The sequence below is a fragment of the Mustela putorius genome, unplaced genomic scaffold (assembly GCF_011764305.1).
Source record: "Mustela putorius furo isolate JIRA1106 unplaced genomic scaffold, ASM1176430v1.1 tig00004039_pilon_pilon_pilon, whole genome shotgun sequence".
NCBI classification, from domain to species: Eukaryota; Metazoa; Chordata; class Mammalia; order Carnivora; family Mustelidae; genus Mustela; species Mustela putorius.
The window spans coordinates 1,701,462-1,718,494 of record NW_025422174.1 but is presented as its reverse complement, the minus strand read 5'-3'; the positions used below and the strand labels follow the sequence as shown (position 1 = coordinate 1,718,494).

At 53.1% G+C, this 17,033-nt stretch overlaps 1 protein-coding gene across 1 annotated transcript in view; it reads left to right on the top strand.

Annotated features, from left to right (window-relative positions):
* Positions 1-13,159: 13,159 nt before the first annotated feature.
* The window catches only part of SBK1 (SH3 domain binding kinase 1), a 47,256-nt gene continuing 43,382 nt past the window's right edge, over positions 13,160-17,033 (top strand). The window contains exon 1 of the mRNA XM_045072521.1: positions 13,160-13,237. The gene's annotated coding sequence lies outside the window, so the exon portion shown is untranslated. The remainder of the gene's footprint in view (positions 13,238-17,033) is intronic.

The following is a 17,033-nucleotide window of genomic DNA, read 5'->3' as shown; positions in this document are numbered from 1 at the left end:
TGGTCATGTTGCTTCTCAAAAGCTCCCTCTAGGGCTGCTTTTCAGCTAAATTTAGGGCCAATCTGTCCCCATCGTGGGCTTGGTGTAGCTGGAGAAGAGTGTGGGCAGACTGACACGGCGCTGGCTGTGAGCCCACGGCCTCCCTCCGGGTCTCCCTTCCTCTCCCGCTGGGAGGCTACGTAGGACCGGCTCAGGCCCTCCACTGACCACCGACATCCTCCCGTGATGCACTTGAAGAAGTTGAGGACGAGGCCTGTCCCTGTGGTCAGCCCTCCCTAGGCTTCAGAGAAGAGACAAGAGTTCCATCTGACGTCTGACACCCATTCGAGATGCCCTTCATGCTTAGCTGGAGAACCGTAATCCTACAGATGGAGAAACTGAAGCAAATCCCGACCTTTATGCCAGGGTCTGGGAGCCCACCTCTCCTACCTTCTTGAAAACGGCCCTCTTTTATATTTTCAACCCCTTTCAACTGGTCCCATCCCATTAACTTTTTAAAGAGAATTCATGGAAGCGCCCGGGGGGCTCCATCATTAAGCCTCTGCCTTCAGCTCAGGTCATGATCCCAGGGTCCTGGGGTCGAGCCCCGCATCGGGCTCCCTGCTCAGCGGGAAGCCTGCTTCTCCCTCTGCCACTCCCCCTGCTTGTGTTCCCTCTCTCGCTGTCTCTCTCTCTCTCTCTCTGTAATTAATTAATTTAAAAAATAAATAAAACTGAGGATATGTGCTTTGGTGAGTGCTGTGAAGTGTGTAAACCTGGTGATTCACAGACCTGTACCCCTGGGGATAAAAATATATGTTTATAAAAAATAAAAAATTAAAATATTAAAAAATAATAATAAATAAATAAATAAAACTAAAGATAATTTACCAGTTTTAAAAAAAACCCTAAAAACAAAAATGAAGTTATATTTATCACCCCTGTTCCTTACCCTCCCCATGCCCGAACCCCTGGTGGGACCACATTTTACTGTTTTCCCCAGTGTTTTTTTTTTAATAAAGATTTTTATTTATTTGATAGACAAAGATCACAAGTAGACAGAGAGGCAGGCAAAGAGAGAGGGGGAAGCAGGCTCCCCGCTGAGCAGGGAGCCCGATGTGGGGCTCGATCCCAGGACCCTGAGATCATGACCCGAGCTGAAGGCAGAGGCTTAAACCACTGAGCCACCCAGGCGCCCCTTCCCCAGTGTTTTTTATGCAAATATAAGCAAATACAGAAATATTGTCATAGTTCCTATTTTCCCCGTGACTTACACAAAGGACGGCAAGCCGAATACACACTTCCTCCCGTGGCCTTTCCCGCACTTAACAGTATATCCCAGCAATCTTTCCATTACAGTACATAGAAACTTGCTTCATTTTTTTTTATAGCAGCAAAATATTCCGTTTATGCCTGTACCATGGTTTATTTAATCTGTGCCCCACCGGGCTTTTTCCAGTCTCGTGAGAAAAAAGTCAACAACAATAATGACCAACACACACACACACACACACACACACACACACACACTTTTTTCCATGCCAAGTAGCTCCATAGCATAAGTTCCCAGAAGCGAGACGCTGAGTCAAGGATAAAAGCACCTGTCATTCTGATACATAGTGACGAATCGTCAATCGCAACAATTGTACAAATTTGCCAAACCCCTCGGAAAATGTACACAAGTGGCTATGTCTCTTTGGGCTCCCTAGAGTCAGAAGAAAAATGACAAACTAGGGGAAAATATTTGGAACCCAAATCACAAATGAAGGACTCCCCTGCCTAAGACATGCAACACTTGAAATGAGTAATAAAAACACCAGTGAACCAATAGAAGAACGGATTAAAAACATAAAAAAGATAGTCTCTAAATTTCCCCATACCGATGAAAAGCTGCCAAGTTCACCTGTAATAAGGGAAATGAAATGTCCACCAAACAAACATACCTGGGTGGCTCAGTGGGTTAAAGCCTCTGCCTTCGGCTCAGGTCATGATCCCAGGGTGCTGGGATCCAGTCCCGCATCGGGCTCTCTGCTCAGCAAGAAACCTGCTTCCTCTCTCTCTGCCTGCCTCTCTGCCTACTTGTGATTTCTTTCCCTGACAAATAAACAAATAAAATCTTAAAAAAAAAAAATACCAAGAGGCTATTTTTCACCTGTTAAACAGTGACCAAAAAATCCAAAAGGTTGACATTCCCTCATTATTTGTACATTTTCCTTTCCTTTTTTAAGGTTTTTATTTATTTCAGTAATCTCTAGACCCAACGTAGCGCTCGAACCCATTACCCTAAGATCAAGAGTCACACCTTCTTGGGACTGAGCCCGGCAGGCGCCCCCATCATTTAAACATTTTCAAAGTGCTCTCTATTGTCCTCTCCGGGCGCCATCCTATTTCTCATCTCTACTCCACAAGGAAACTTCTAGAAACATCTGTCTAATGTCACCGCTTCCATGTGCATGCCTACCCCAAACACTGCCAAGGCAGGAGTTCTCAACCAGGTGTGATTTTGCCCCCCAGGGGACATCAGGCAATGCTGGAAAGAATTATCGTTGTCACGGCTGGGCTTGGGGTGTTAGCAGCCTTCGGAGAGTAAAGGTCAGGAAGGCTTCTAAACTTCCCCCAAGGCAGAGGACAGGCCCCGCACTGCAGAATCATCCAGCCCAAATGTCAACAGTGCCAACGCTGAGACCCCTGGCATTGGGATTATGTCTGGCGTTCAATCTGGTGGACTTTTTCTAAGTTTTCATGTACCTGGACCCCTCATCATTCAGCATGCTGACTGGCTCTCCCTTTCTCCTTTCCGAAAAGCTGACTTCTCTGATGCCTCCCTCCCCTCCATTCCCTTCCTAGGTTCCTGCCCCCTACATGGAAATCCAGTACTGGGGTTCCTTGAGGCTGGGGTCCTCTCCCTCCACACTGACCCTAGTTGACATCGCACACACCCTTGGCTTGAATCGCTGTCTGGCCGAACCTCACCTTAGACCTTCAGTTTTGTAGCACTAACTTCCTGCCCCACAGTTCCACCCAGATGTTTCCAAGGTCCCTGGCACCCATCAGGCCCAGCTTGCCTTCTGGGTCCCCCATATCACCCTCAGTGACTGGTAAAACCATCAGTCTCGAGATGCTAGCCGGATGCTGGGACAGGATCCTCAATGCCTTCCTCTTCATCAAGCCTCACCAAGTCCTGAGATGTACCCTCTAAAGATCTCTCTCATTCATTCACTTCTCCCCAGTCTCACCACCACAAGTCCTCTCCAGATCACAGTCACCTGGACCCTGGACCACTGTGTCATCCATGTGGGCTCTTCACCACCGCCCAGCATCCACAGGGAGCTTTCCTTTTTTTTTTTTTAAGATTTTATTTATTTATTTGAGAGAGAGACAGTGAGAGAGAGCATGAGCGAGGAGAAGGTCAGAGAACGAAGCAGACTCCCCGTGGAGCTGGGAGCCTGATGCAGGACTCGATCCTGGGACTCCGGGATCATGACCTGAGCCGAAGGCAGTCGTCCAACCCACTGAGCCCCCCAGGCGCCCCTCACAGGGAGCTTTTCAAACCCCACATCAGCCTCCACTTGCTCTTAAGATCAAATCAAAACGCTTTACCCACTTATCTCATAGCAGCAGAGAGGGTCCTCACCCCAGAAGACATTACAGGGGACTTTCCACCTGAGATGTCCCGTAATTCAGGCCCCTGGTCACTTAGAGCCCTTAGTGTCACTTGATACAGTGACACTTGAGTGACACAGACCTGAAGGAATTGAGTGACAACCTGTGTTGCCGCCTGAGGCAAGAATGTTCCAGACAGAAGACCAGGAAGTGCAAAGACCCTTGAGGAACAAGACAAATTGAATATATTTCCCCCACATCCTTTTTGGAGGTTTGTGTTTCTTTATTTTGGAACTGCCAGTTCATGGTCTTTGCTGTGTGTCTTCTGGGGTTCGTGGGCCATCTCTTTCTGATTTGGGAGAGCTGATTTTGGAGTAGGATCCTAGCCTTTATCTGTCACTTGGATTGCATACTTTAAAAATAGTTGACCATTTGTTGGGGCGCCTGGGTGGCTCAGTCAGTTAAGCGTCTGCCTTCAGCTCAGGTCGTGATCCCAGGGTCCTGGGGTGGAGCCCTGCATCCATCTGGGCTCCCTGCTCTGCGGGGAATCTGCTTCTCCCTCCCCCTGCTCTTCCACTCACTCGCACACACTCTCACTCTCTCTCAAATAAATAAATTAAATCTTTTTTAAAAGCTTAAAAATAAATAAAAATAGCTGGCTGTGTTTGTTTTGTTGGCAGTAGTTTTTACTGTGTAGAGATTTTAACATTTTTTATAGTCAAATTTATGATTTCTGAACGGGGTTTCTCGCCAGCAGGACACTTCCCCATTGAGATTTTTTTTTTTAATCCATTCGTATTTTCTCCTAATTCTTTTATATTTTTAATGTTTTGAAAACCTTGATCTGTCTGGTGTTTCCTATGCTTTAAAGAGTGGAATATGCAGTGGGTAAGGATCTGGATTTATCTTTTTCAAAGAAAATAGAGTAGCCCATCTTTTCTTCACGAATTTGAAGTGCCCTCATGCCAGATATTAAGCTCAAATCTACCTCTTTACACTAGCTCAGCAAGGCGGAGGGCAGGGCTCTGCAAGCCAGCTTTCTTCTGGGTCCGCGCAGTGTACACTCTGCCCACAGGGGCGCTAGAGATCGATTTTGAGGCTGAAGAATGAGAAGGACCATCCTGCCCCCGGGAGCTAGGACCCGGGAGCTAGGGTGATGCTAAGGGGTGACTTCAGGGGCTTTAGCCCTCCTCCCGCTTCATCAGATCCCAGCCAAGTCATCCCACATAAGCATGTTCTAAACCCACTGTTGCCTCAAAACGAACTCCTCTTTCTCTTTCCATCAGATTGCCTTCCCAAAGATGTCTACAGAGAGATTCTAGAATGGATCATACTTGGGTTCAGAAGGAGAGATCACCAAGCCCTAATGGGGCTGCTGTCCCAGACATGAGACCCGCCTCGGGGGACCTACACACACACACACACACACACACAGCTCACCCAACCCGTGCAACTTGTCTTTGCAGAGCGGAGCCCACGCAGGGGGCTGGCATTCCCAGCCCCTCAGTCTCTGGGTCTCTGGGTCCTCCTCCCAGCCACGTACCATTCCAGAAAAAGCACTCAGGCCTCAAGGCAAAGTCCCCTGGTGCCAGGGATCCAACCCATCATAAGACAGGATCATGTGGCAGCAGAGCTCTTGCTGGCATCTGTTGGCTGCTGTATGCAGGGGAGGGGTTCTATTTTGTGTGACTCCCCAAGGACAGACTTAGGGGTCAAGGGTGGAAGGTGGGGGGCCCTTCCCATTGCCAGCAGCCGTCTTGGGAAGGCTTGAGTTCCCCATCCCTGATCCTTTGCCTGGAGCACGCTCCCTCCAGTATTGACATGACTCACCACTCAGCTCCTTCAGTTCTCTGTCACTCAAGTGTCCCTGTATCGGTGAGCCCATCTGTGACCGCCTAATCTAAAATTGTAAGCCTCCCACTCCATCCCTCCTCCCTACCTCGCTTCCTTAGCACTCAAGATCACATATTTTATTAATTAATCTTGCTTATTATCCATCTCCCGCCACTAGAATATAAACTCCACACTGGCAGGGTTTTGTTTTGTTTTGTTTTGTTTATGTTCTGCTCATTACTGAATTCTTCGTGTCTAAAACAATGCCTGGCACATGGTAGATGCTCAACAAACACACGGTAGATGCTCGACAAATATTTGCTGAATGAGTTCCTCCCCACCACCTTCGCGGTAGGTGTTGTTTTTAATAGAAACTGAGGCACACGAAGATGAAATAACTGGCCTTAGCAGCAGCCATGGGTTTCCAGTCCCAGACGTGCTGTGCCCAGCGCCACCGCCCTTATCTCGATGCAATATTGTGGTTACAAAATGCTTATTGAAGCCTTGTCTGGAACAGAGGAAGCCTGGAAACAACCGAATTTCCCATCAGTAGGGGAGCCGTTAAATAAATTACAATACTAGGCACCCTGTAGTAGCCTATAAAATCAACCCATAAATGAATTAAGCAAATCTATATGCACCTATTTGGAACAAGCTCCAAGATATTGGTGAGCAAAAAATTGCAGGATGCAAAACAGTGCATTGCATGTGTCCTTATCCATAAAAAAATAAACAGGAGAATCCTATGCACATGGGTTGGATATGCAGAGAAAAGTTCTTGAGTGGAAACTGTAGAAAGGGTTGACAAGGCAAAAGGGAAGCTTGGGTATCACTAGTGGGGGAGACTTTGCACTCCATCTTGTATTGTTGGGATCTTAAATCATGGCATGATTTGCTTTTTTTCAGAATTGTAAATCTTCCACATTGTTTAAAACTCAAAAAAAAGGAAAAAAAACCTACAGGACTTGTACAAAAAGTGGTCAGTCCCCTACCCCATCTCTTTGTACCACAGGTCTTTTCCTAAAGGCAGCAAACTCAACTCTTTTAGACGTTCCTTCTGTTTGCTCTTCTCTTTCTAAGTCAGGGTTTCTCAAACTTTAAGGAGCATGTGAACCACCTGGGGTCTTGTTAAAAATACAGGTTCCGATTCAGCTGGTCTATGGTGCGTTCCAACATTTTCCATTTCTTTTTTTCTTTCTTCCAGATTTTTTTTATTTATTTATTTATTTATTTACGATAGAGTGGGCGCGATAAAGAGTGCAAGCAGGAAGAGCAGCAGGAAGGGGGAGAAGCAGGTTCTCCTGTGGGGCTCGATCCCAGGACTCTGAGATCATGACCTGGGCTGAAGGTAGACGCTCAACGGACTGAGCCACCCAGGCACCCCACATTTTGCATTTCTAACTAGTTCCCAGGTGATGCTGATGCTGCTGGTCCATGGATCATTCTCTAAATGTCGAGATTCTAAATAACATGCTAATACACCTATCTCTTATTTTTCTGCTTTCTGGTTCAAATAATTTTTTAGTATTTATATTGTTAGGCTTGGTAGATAATAGTCACAGTTCAGCCACATGGTATGCTGTGATTACATTTCCCTTATTGGGCAACTTCTTGTTTTCCCTGGAGTTAGTAATTGCTTAATTTTTTTTTTCATTTTGCCTTTATCAATGCATTCTCAAACTCTCCTGACAAAATCTGAAAATCTTTTCTTGATCGATCCGTACATGTAATATGCTCTAAATCTTGGAGCTTCTGTCCTCTGGGTCCAATATAGAGTGGTTATTCCATACTTTTCCTCAATTAAAAAGACCAAGAAATAGATGGTAAACAGAGTTTGTGGCAGGAAGCAGAGTTGTTCCTCGGTTATAAATTAGGACTTAATGACTGCTCATTGTATCCTAATTTCCCCTATTCCTTTTAGTAATACTCCACCCCCCACCCCGGTTTTTGGCTATGCACATTTCTGTGCTGATAGAGGCTGAATTTCCCAGTCTCCTTTCAAGCTGGAGGACTAAATATTTGCTGGCAATAGGAGGAATGCCACTTCTGCATCACTCCATCTTTCCCCCTCCTGGAGGACTAATGGGGTTTCCATAAGCCAGCTTCAGCCAAGAGGATCACCTAGCTCCAGAAGTTTACCTGAAAAGAAATAAAATTCTGGGGTGCCTGGGTAGCTTGGTCGGTTAAGCATCTGCCTTTGGCCTGGGTCATGATCCCAGGGTCCTGGGATCGAGCCCCGCATCTGGCTCCTTGCTCAGTGGGGAGCCTGCTTCTCCCTCTCCCTCTGCCTGTCACTCTGCCTGCTTGTGATCTCTCTCTCTTTGTCAAATGAATAAATAAAATCTGAAAAGAAAGAAATATATTTAAAAGAAAGAAAGAAAGAAAATTCTACCTCGTGATAAACTTGGACCAGACCTGGACTGACACAAACCTTTTCCCCGTGATCTAATTCACATGCTCCTCTGGGAAGACACTGGCGTTTCTCGAGGGAAAGCTTGAACCTCATTCTCATAAACCTTAATTCGAGTAAGACCTCTTCTAGGAAGTGCGCTTCCTGTCCACTCAGCTGTCCGTCAGTCAGTGCCACTAGTGATCCAGAATCAGACATTCTATTTTCTCGTGTCCAACAAAGAATATCTAACCATTCCCTTCCCTATAAAAGGGAAAGGAATCTTTGAACCAAGCTGGTCATAAGGCTCTTGCTTCATGGCAAACTTGAAATAAAACTTTGGCATACGCTCCTAATTAACTTATCAGAAGACTTGTTTGAGCTGCTGTGATGTGGGGCCTCTTTGTTACAGTGGCTTAGCTGCACCCTAATTAAGGGAGAGAGAAGAGCCATTGCCTACCCACCCCCACTGGGCAGAGAATCCCCTGCAGATGGGACCCTTTCCTCTCTGGGCCTCTCTGGGTCCTCACATGCACTGCTCAGTGCGCGGCCTGGCCTGGAGCGTGTGCCTGGCGACCACTGAAATTGAAATTGAAACGGGAGCTGGTGGTGCTTGTATCTGCCTCTTTTCCAGACTGAGAGGTTCATCCCAATGATCATGGAGGTATTGAGTGAAGGGCTTTGACAAACAGCTGTGCTCAGCGTGCCAAAGGAGAAGGTGTTTTGTCTGAGCTTCAGAGAGCCCTGGGAGAGAGGGGCCAGGCCAGGAGATGGAATTGAACTGACCAGTTACCGTTGCCAGGCATTGTCTATGCTCTGACTCACATAAGTCCCCCGGGAGCCCACAAGGTGGGCATTTGGAGTAAACCTTAGCCCGTCTGCCCGCCCAGCATCCATGGGGGTGAAAGGGATCAGGGAAATGAACAAAAACCAGAGAGGCCCTGCGCGAGCCAAGAACAACTCCGTGTCATCAACTAAGGAGACGGATTAACTCTGCCTTCCGCACACCTGAGTCCTAAATGGAAACTAAGGGGATGTCGGGGAACATCCTCTGGGGCTTGATTGGAGCCTGGGTGAGGCCTCGCAGGCACCATGCCCCACATCCCGGTCCCGGGGCTGCGGGGAGGGGGGGCGGCGCAGCACTGAGCTAGGAACCCAGCAGACGGCCCCTGCCGGTGACCTGAGTGTTTCCAAATAGCCAGGTGTGGACCCTGGGTCCCCTGGGAAAGGCCTGGGTTCCTTTTCTAGAGGCTCACTGTGTTCTGGAAACATAAAGAAATGCCAAAAGCAGGGGTGCCTGGGTGGCTCAGTGGGTTAAAGTCTCCACCTTCGGCTCAGGTCATGATCTCAAGGTCCTGGGATCGAACCCCACATCAGGCTCTCTGCTCTGTGGGGAGCCTGCTTCCTCCTCTTTCTCTCTCTGCCTCTCTGCCTACTTGTGGTCTCTGTCAAATAAATAAATAAAATCTTAACCAAAAAAAAAGAAATGCCAAAGGCAGCCTTATGAAGACCAAAGGGTATCTTAAATGTTTACACTTGCATAATAAACACTTTGAACATATACACGGATCCAGGAAAATATAGTTGTTCTGTGCACAAGATAATTGCAGGATTCATAAAGGACATGGACTCAGGGCACCTCATGGGATGCCATGGGGAGGATGTGGTCTGTGATGGGAACACGAGGACATGCTTCTAAATGTCCCAGGAATGTTCCTGGTCCTCACACCCGCCAGGGAAATTGTCATGTCTGAATGTATAACAGTATGTAGAAATCGTATCAGAAGCTTACACTGAATTCTCTTTGAGAACGTGAGACCGGGCCCAGATTTCCCCGATGCCCTCACCGGGTCTGTGAGCCTGGCCTGAGCCCAGCAGGACGACTGGGGCTGCTCCTGAGTACTAGGCCAGGGGAAGTTTCCCTGAGGCGGCAAACACAGGAGCCGAGGACGCCAGGCCTTCAAGTCCAGCACCCACAAGCTAGGGGGGCCTGCCCTTGCGGGTATGTTTCTGGCCTGCGGGCCTGGCATACAGATTGTCCCTCTTGGAGTGGGGAGTGAACGTTCAGCTGAGATTTAAGGACTCAGACCCTCCAAGATGCTTGGGGCAGAGTTTGGAGCTGTCTGATGTGCCTAATCTTTCCTCCCCAGCTGGAATCAGCAGAGGGTAGGGGCAGGAGAGAGAGAAAGGTGGGGTCTCAGACCCCTACTAACTTGGTCTGAGCCTCTGACCCCACCCCAAAGCCCAAGAGCCTGGCCCAGTCACCCAAACAGGAGACAGATAGAGCTTCATAACCGCTGAGAATTAAAACCTATTGATTTTCCCCATTAGCTAGAGAACGCCATCAGAGTGCATTAAAAGCAGGCAAAGCATCAGCCTCGTAAATAATTAACATCCACAAATGACAACCCATGGGGCCCAGGGGAGGGGGGAAGGGGCGCCTGGAGGCTTGGGACACCCTGACCCCTTCTGACTCCCACCCCAGGGAGCCATAGCCTGGCCTGGCTTGGCCTGGCCTTCCCTCCCCCCCCCCCCCGACCCTGAATCTCCACGCTTCCCACTAACCCGTCTCCTTTCCCCTCCTCTCCTCCAGGAGACACCGAGTCTCCAAGGCAAGCAGCGGGGAAGAGAGAGCACTGAGCCGAGAGTCCAGGTGTCTGGCTCTGCATCGCCGTGCGACCCCAGGGGAGTCTGCCCCTTCCTGAGTTCCTTCCCTCTTCTGTGGAGGGCTGGGGTTGGATGAGCAGGCTTCTAAGGATGTGTACAGGTTTGTGGCTCCTGAGAGGGATGCGACTGACCCAAAGCATGCAGCAGGACTGTAGCAGAGCCCATACTAGAACCTAGGCCGACCTCTCTCCAGCTCAGCCTCTGGGGCACCTTTGTGCAAATCAGAACAAGTCCCCCCTCTTTGGACAGACCGATTCACAAAAGGCACCCCTCGACGTGGACTGATGTTCAGAAGGCCCTCTCCAGGCTGACCGATTAGCAAAAGCAACCCCCCCCCCCGCCATACACACACCCACGCCATCCCTAGGCTAAAGACGCAAAGCTTGGCAGAGCAGACTTGGGGCTCGAGCCCCCCCACTCACCAGCTGCTAGGCTGCCCTGTGCACTGTGCACAGCCTAGACAACTCCGTGGGGGGGGGGGGGCTGCCTCCCAGGCCCCACCTTCTCTTAGCCAAAGAGGGGCAGATCTGTCGTTCCAGCCAGTGGAATTCAGTTCAACAAATATAGATGTTTCCTTCCGAGCTTCTCCGCCCTCGCCCGCCTCCTCAGCCCCTTGGCCGACCCAGGTTCCCGCTTCCATCCGTCGGGCCTCGGAGCCCCGGGAGAGGCAAGGCGACTCTGCAGTGCAGGCCTGACGGCATCACCATGTCTGCCCGCCTCGCCCCGCACCCTCCGCCCCTGCACCTGCTCTGCTCTCTCTGCTCCTGAGCACCAAGAGAAACTGCTCGCTCCTGAAGACCCAGCTCCAAGTGCTGTCCCTCTGCTCGTCCCTGTCTTCCTCGGACAGACCAGCTGGTTCTCGACGCTGGGCCCTTGCCCCTGCTGGTCGCTCTTCCCGGACAGTCTCCCTCCAGATCCTCCGGCTGCCTCCTCCTCCTCCTCCCCCTCCTGCTGCCGCTGCTGCTGCTTCTGGTCACAGTGCCCAGGTCACCCCCCACGGGAGGTCTTCCCCCGGCCCCCCACCAACACCCCTGCCCATCGTCACCCTCCCGCACATCTCCCTGCTGTGTTTGTTCATAGCCCTTTTGCACACTCAGAATTTACGTTTCTTCCTTTGATTGGTGTTTCCAGGGCCGCTGGGAACGGTGTGTGCGCTCTGAGCTGCCAAGGAGGCGAGTGGGGCTGAAACCCGGCCTGGGACGGGCCCTCCCCGCTGCCGTTCCAGGCGGCACCTGCCCACGCTGGCACCGCGTAGATGAGCTGGGGTCCCACCAGCCTCCCGCCAGGACAGGCAAGGCCCCACCAAGGTGGGAACAGCGTCTTCCCTCTCCATTGCGCAGCGCCCAGCCCTGTGCCTGACACATAGAGGCTTCCAGTGTCTCTCAAGCAAGCAAATTCTAGGCAGGTTCCTTCTTCCCACTGTATTCCCACACTCCTCAGGGTCCCACACCGCCTCTGGGTCCCACGGGGCAGGGGAGTGGGTGGTAACTAGACCCAAAGTCAGCAATGATGGCGACTGTTCAGAGAATGCGGTGGGCGGATCCAGGGGTTGCGGGGTGGACGTGGGAGTGGAGGCGTCCAGATCATCTCCCTGGAGCTCAGAGCAGCTTGGGGGGGTGCCCTCCCCAGTTCCCCAGTCCTACCTGGCTCCCGGAGGTGCCTATGGCTGGTTGGGGAGGCCCAGGCACTCTGACCATAATCCCAATGCCCAGTGCCACAGAGAGGCTGCTGGGCACGAGGTGACATCTCAGGGTCCTGCGGAGGAAGGCAGGCTCAGGTGGGGGTGGACCTAAGGCGCCGCCCCCCCCTTCCCTCGGCTCCATGCAGCCGCTGCCTGCCCCTCCGGCCTTGCCAGCTCTGGCGGGGAAGGAGTTAACCTCCAGGCTTCTCAGCGTGAATGTAGAGCTATTAATACCCACAGCCAAGCGGTCTGCTGGAGCTGCCGCTGGAGTCCGCTGGAGTCGGAGGGAGCAGGCAGCTGAGGGAGCAAGCTCTCCAGCCAGAGCCAGAGCCAGAGCCAGGACTCCGAGGGCCCGAACTTTCCTTGGGGGACAGCAGTGGGCACGGAGCCAGCTTCCCCTGCTCTCCTCCTGCCTTTGAGCCGGAGGTCCTGATCCTGTCTCCCGGAGGCCACCGGTGCCCGCCGCCCCAGGAGGGCAGAACAAACTTTCTTGGGGAAGCCACCCCTGCCGCCCGCGCCCTGCTGGCTGGACGGGGAGCAGCAAGACGTCTGGACAGACAGATGAACAGATGGACAGGGCACCTGAGAGCCTGCCTGCCCAGTCCTGACCCTGACAGGCAGCAGCCGAGTGGGCAGCAGAGGGGCCAAGGTCTCCGCGAGGGGCAGCAAGGGGCCCTGCTGGACCTCGGTCTACCAACCAGCGACCTCTGAGTGCAGGCGGCTCCCTGGAAGCCGCTTCCCAAGGCCCAGCCCTGTGGGCCAGGACAGGAGTCCCCATCCGAGCCACAGGCTCCTTCAGCCACCGGGGCGACGGGGAACCTAAGGGAAAAGGCACAGGTGGCAGGTGGGCAGGCGCGGGGCCCCGAGGCCAACCGGCTGCTGACCCTGGAGCGCTCTGGCTCGGTTGTCCCTGCCCAGGCTGGGGACGATGCCACCGAGGTCCCCACCAGCCACCCCTGCCCGGTCCTGGAGCTCCCTCCAGCCTGGCCCCTGGGCTGTGGAGCAGAAGATGGGCCCGCCTTCTGCTTCGTGTGCTTCCACAGGGAGGAGGAGGAGGAGCTGCTGGAAGAGGTCCCACTGCAGAGGTCAGTGCCCCGGGGCTTGGGCAGGGCGAGGGCACAGGGCTCAGACCCAGGGACCTTCTCTGTGGGTCATGGCTTCTCCCTCACTGCCGCCTCCCCGAGTCAGACGCTGAGACACCTGGTTGGCACCGTAGCTTTCTCTCTGGCTCTCCCATTCGTGCCTTTCCTGTCCTCTCCAGAGGTGCCCACCCTGCTCAGAGCCCTCCACGGCCCTCCACCAGGATAGAGTCAGCAGTCGGCTGGGCGTTCAAGGCCTGCGTGATTGGGCTGACCCCACCCACCTCACTGGGCTCTGCTCCCCTGTATTCACCCCCACTAAAACTGCCCAGACTTCCCCTTTCCCTGGTTCCCAACCATCCAGGCCCAGTGGCAATGTCTCCTCCTCCAGGAAGCCCTCCAGGAAGCCCCCGCCCCACCCCAAGCTGAGAGACACCTTTCCTCCCTGCACTGCACTGATAATGTTCAGTCTTTGTTGAGTTACTCGGTGGAAAATGTCTGCGTGTCTATAAGCTTGAACGTGTGTGTGTGTGTGTGTGTGTGTGTGTAAAAGGAAAAGAGCAGTGACAGGGTGGAAATGAATGTTTGTGTGGCTGCGTGAGCATTTGGGGGGGTGTCTGCGCATGTGCATACGTGTCCGTGGGAGTGGGTACAATAAGTTCTATGGACCTATGTACGTGAAGGTTTGGGGACTCCTCCCCATGTGAGGGTTCATGCCCCAAGGGCCATTGTCCCTTTTGCCAGTTCTCCCCACCCCCACCTGCAGGGAAACCCAGGCTCCAGCCAAGTGCATTACCCAAGCTGTGACCACAGGCTCTGGGAATGGATAGAAAGTCTGCAGGGGACACAGGGGTCACCTCTGCTCCAGCCCAGCCCGCCCACGCCTCCATCACTGCCTGAGTCAGCACTGCCCTGGGTGGGGAGGAGGGTAGGCTGCGGGCTGACCCGGGGGGGCCCCTGCAGGCCCCTTTCAGGAGGGTGAGAGGTGGGGACTCCTGCAGCCTGGACAGTTGCCTCTCTCCCTGGATTTCTCTGTCGGACCCCCAGTCTGTTAGTTTCCCTCTGTAGGCCTTTGTCCCCTCATCTGATGAATGGGGAGATGGCCCCTGCCACGGTTGTCAGTTCATGACTCCGTAGGGGCTGAGACCCTGACCCCCACCCCAGAGCACCAGAGCCCTCACCGTCCCAGGGTCACGGCCTGCCAGGAGAGACAGACAAGCAAACAGATCAGTGTGGCAGGGGCGTGGGACCGAACAGGCATGGCTGCACTGTGCTCAGGGAGTCGGATGGGAAGACAGACCCCTTGTGCCTGCAGCGGCCCTCGGATACCCTAGATGTCTGTCTTACCGTCGGGGTCCTCCCCAGGTGGTGAGTGATGTTGAGGAAGGAGCATCACGGGGAAGCGGGGACAGCACGAGCAAAGGCCCGGGGGCATGAGAAAGAATTTGTAGGGGGTGGGAAGAGATGAGGGGGCGAGGTCCAGGGGGCCCAGGTCACAAGCGGCCTGGATTGCCGAGCCAAGGCCTTAATCCATCGGTGGTGAAGTGAGCACAACAGGAGACTCATTGTGACTATCCATGGTCCCAAAGCAATGGGCTCTGAGAGAAGGATTTTCTCATAGGAGGGGCTCAAAATGCTTGCTGCAGGAGTGAAGGTGGCACGGGGTCAGAGGGGACCAGAACCGTCTGAGGGGGTTGTCAAAAAGTACACACTTAGGGGGCACCTGGGTGGCTCTGTCAGCTAAGCATCTGCCTTCAACTTAGGGTCCTGGGATCGAGCCCCGAGCCCGGCTCCCTGCTCAGCGGGCAGCCTACTTCTCCCTCTCCTTGTCACCTCGCCCCACTCCGCGCCACCAGCCCCCTGCTACGGGGGACCTGCCCTCTGCCTCCTGCCCTGGGGAAACAGTGGCCTGAGAGTCTTCTTTCCAGCTGGTGGGTGCTGGACCTTTAAGTCCCAGAGAGGGGACACCAGGCTGGGCAGACAGTGACCACAGGTGCCGGAGCTAAAAATACTGATGATGTGGACGCTCGGGCTGCAGGCAGGAGCGGGTGGGAGGGAAGGCTCTGGAATCTTTCTTTCCTACTGTAGGAGCGGCAAGTGGGCAGCGAGTTTTGGTGGGGTCTCCCCTTAGGGGCTGAGAGAAGCTGCCCCCCGCCCATGCCCTTCTCAGCCCTTCGCCAGCCCCTGAAGGCTCCTGGATGCTCTCCCAGGAGCCACTGCCTTCCTCAGTCGCCCCGAGTCCTGCCGATTCTGTGGCCTCCTGCTTCTCTTGGGAGCCTCTGTAAAACGAAAGAGGTGACTTTTCTCAGGCACCTGGGCGCAGAGAGGACTCATTTGTAAATTCGACACGCTTTCCCTCTGCTGGGTGCCGAGGCCACGGGGATGGCCGTGACACAGGCACGCTGCCCCGGAAGAGCTCGTGAGGACAAGATGGGCACACGCTGGAAGGGTTGCGACATGTCCCAGGCGAGGTGCTGTAATAGGGGGGCGAGCCCCGAGAGTCTGGGGCTTCTGCTGAGGGGTGATGTCAGATACCAGCCCGCCGAGAACACATCTGCATTGGAGGAAGGCTGGTCACTCCCTGTGTGGCTTCCCAGCCACCTACCTCTGGCGCTTGGATGGATGAATTAAGGCGAGGCTAGCTGTCAAAACAAATAAGCCTGGAAATCATGGTTGGCTTGGCACAGTAGAGCCCATGTCCTACCCCTTCAGGGTTCCAGAGGGGCTGGGGTCCAGTGGAGACCGCTCCCCCTACTAGGTCTTTTGGGGACCCAGGCTCCTCCCACCTTGTGACGCGGTCATCACCCAGGGTTCCGAGATCTGTTGCTGGATTGTCTGCAACCGTGGGCAGACGAAGAAGAAAGAGCCCAGGAAGGACATGTGAGGTTTTAAGAGCCCAAGCCGGAAGTGGCGGGCTTGATCTCAGCCCACACTTACTGGGCAGATTTGAAAAAAAAAAAAAACCAACCAACCAACAAACAAACAAAAAATCACCCTGGGAAATGTAGTCCAGCTGTGACAACCTCCTAGGTCTAGAAAAATGAACTATTTGAAATATCTGGAAGCACCTGGCACGTGACGGGTGCCCAGCGTGTCCGTCCGTCCGTTCATTCATTCGTGCCACAAAGTTCGCTGGAGACTGCAAGGCGAAAATACCGTCTGTGTGGCGTGTGGCCAACACGGGAGCCAAAGAAAACAGAAGTAAACAAATCAATATGCTCGAAACCCACTGTTAAGGAAACAAGCAGAGGGATAGTGGGGAAGACACCCCCTTTGCAGAAGGTGAATGGGGGAGGCAGGGATCGTTCATCCGAGAGCTAAAGAAGAAGGAGCTGGGCAGAGTCGGGGTAGGAGCATCCCAGGCACGAAGAACAGATGTGCCAAGGCCCAGGGGCAGATGAGAGTTTGGCCAGCATGGTTCACACAGAGCACCCGGTGGGGAGAGCAGCAGGAGGTGAGAAGCAGGACGAATTACAGTGTGGACACGGGGTACCGGTGCGGAGGTCATGCTGAAGATGGGGGGGCCGTGGAGGTGGCCTGGACCCAGGTGGACCTTGGAGATGGGGAAGCAGATGTCTCCGAGGTAGAGTTAGGAGACAGAATTTGCTGATGGGCTAACGGAAGAAGGGAACGGAGGGTGAATCTGAGGTTTCCGGGTGGGAGAGATGCGTGGGTGTTGGGAAGGTGCGGCAAGAAAACCACGAATTCTGCCACGGGGTCTTCCAGTGCAGAAGCGCGTGAGCTGTCCAAGAAATGATGATGTCAAGCGAGGGCTTGATCCTGAAAGTCTGCGGCTCCGAAG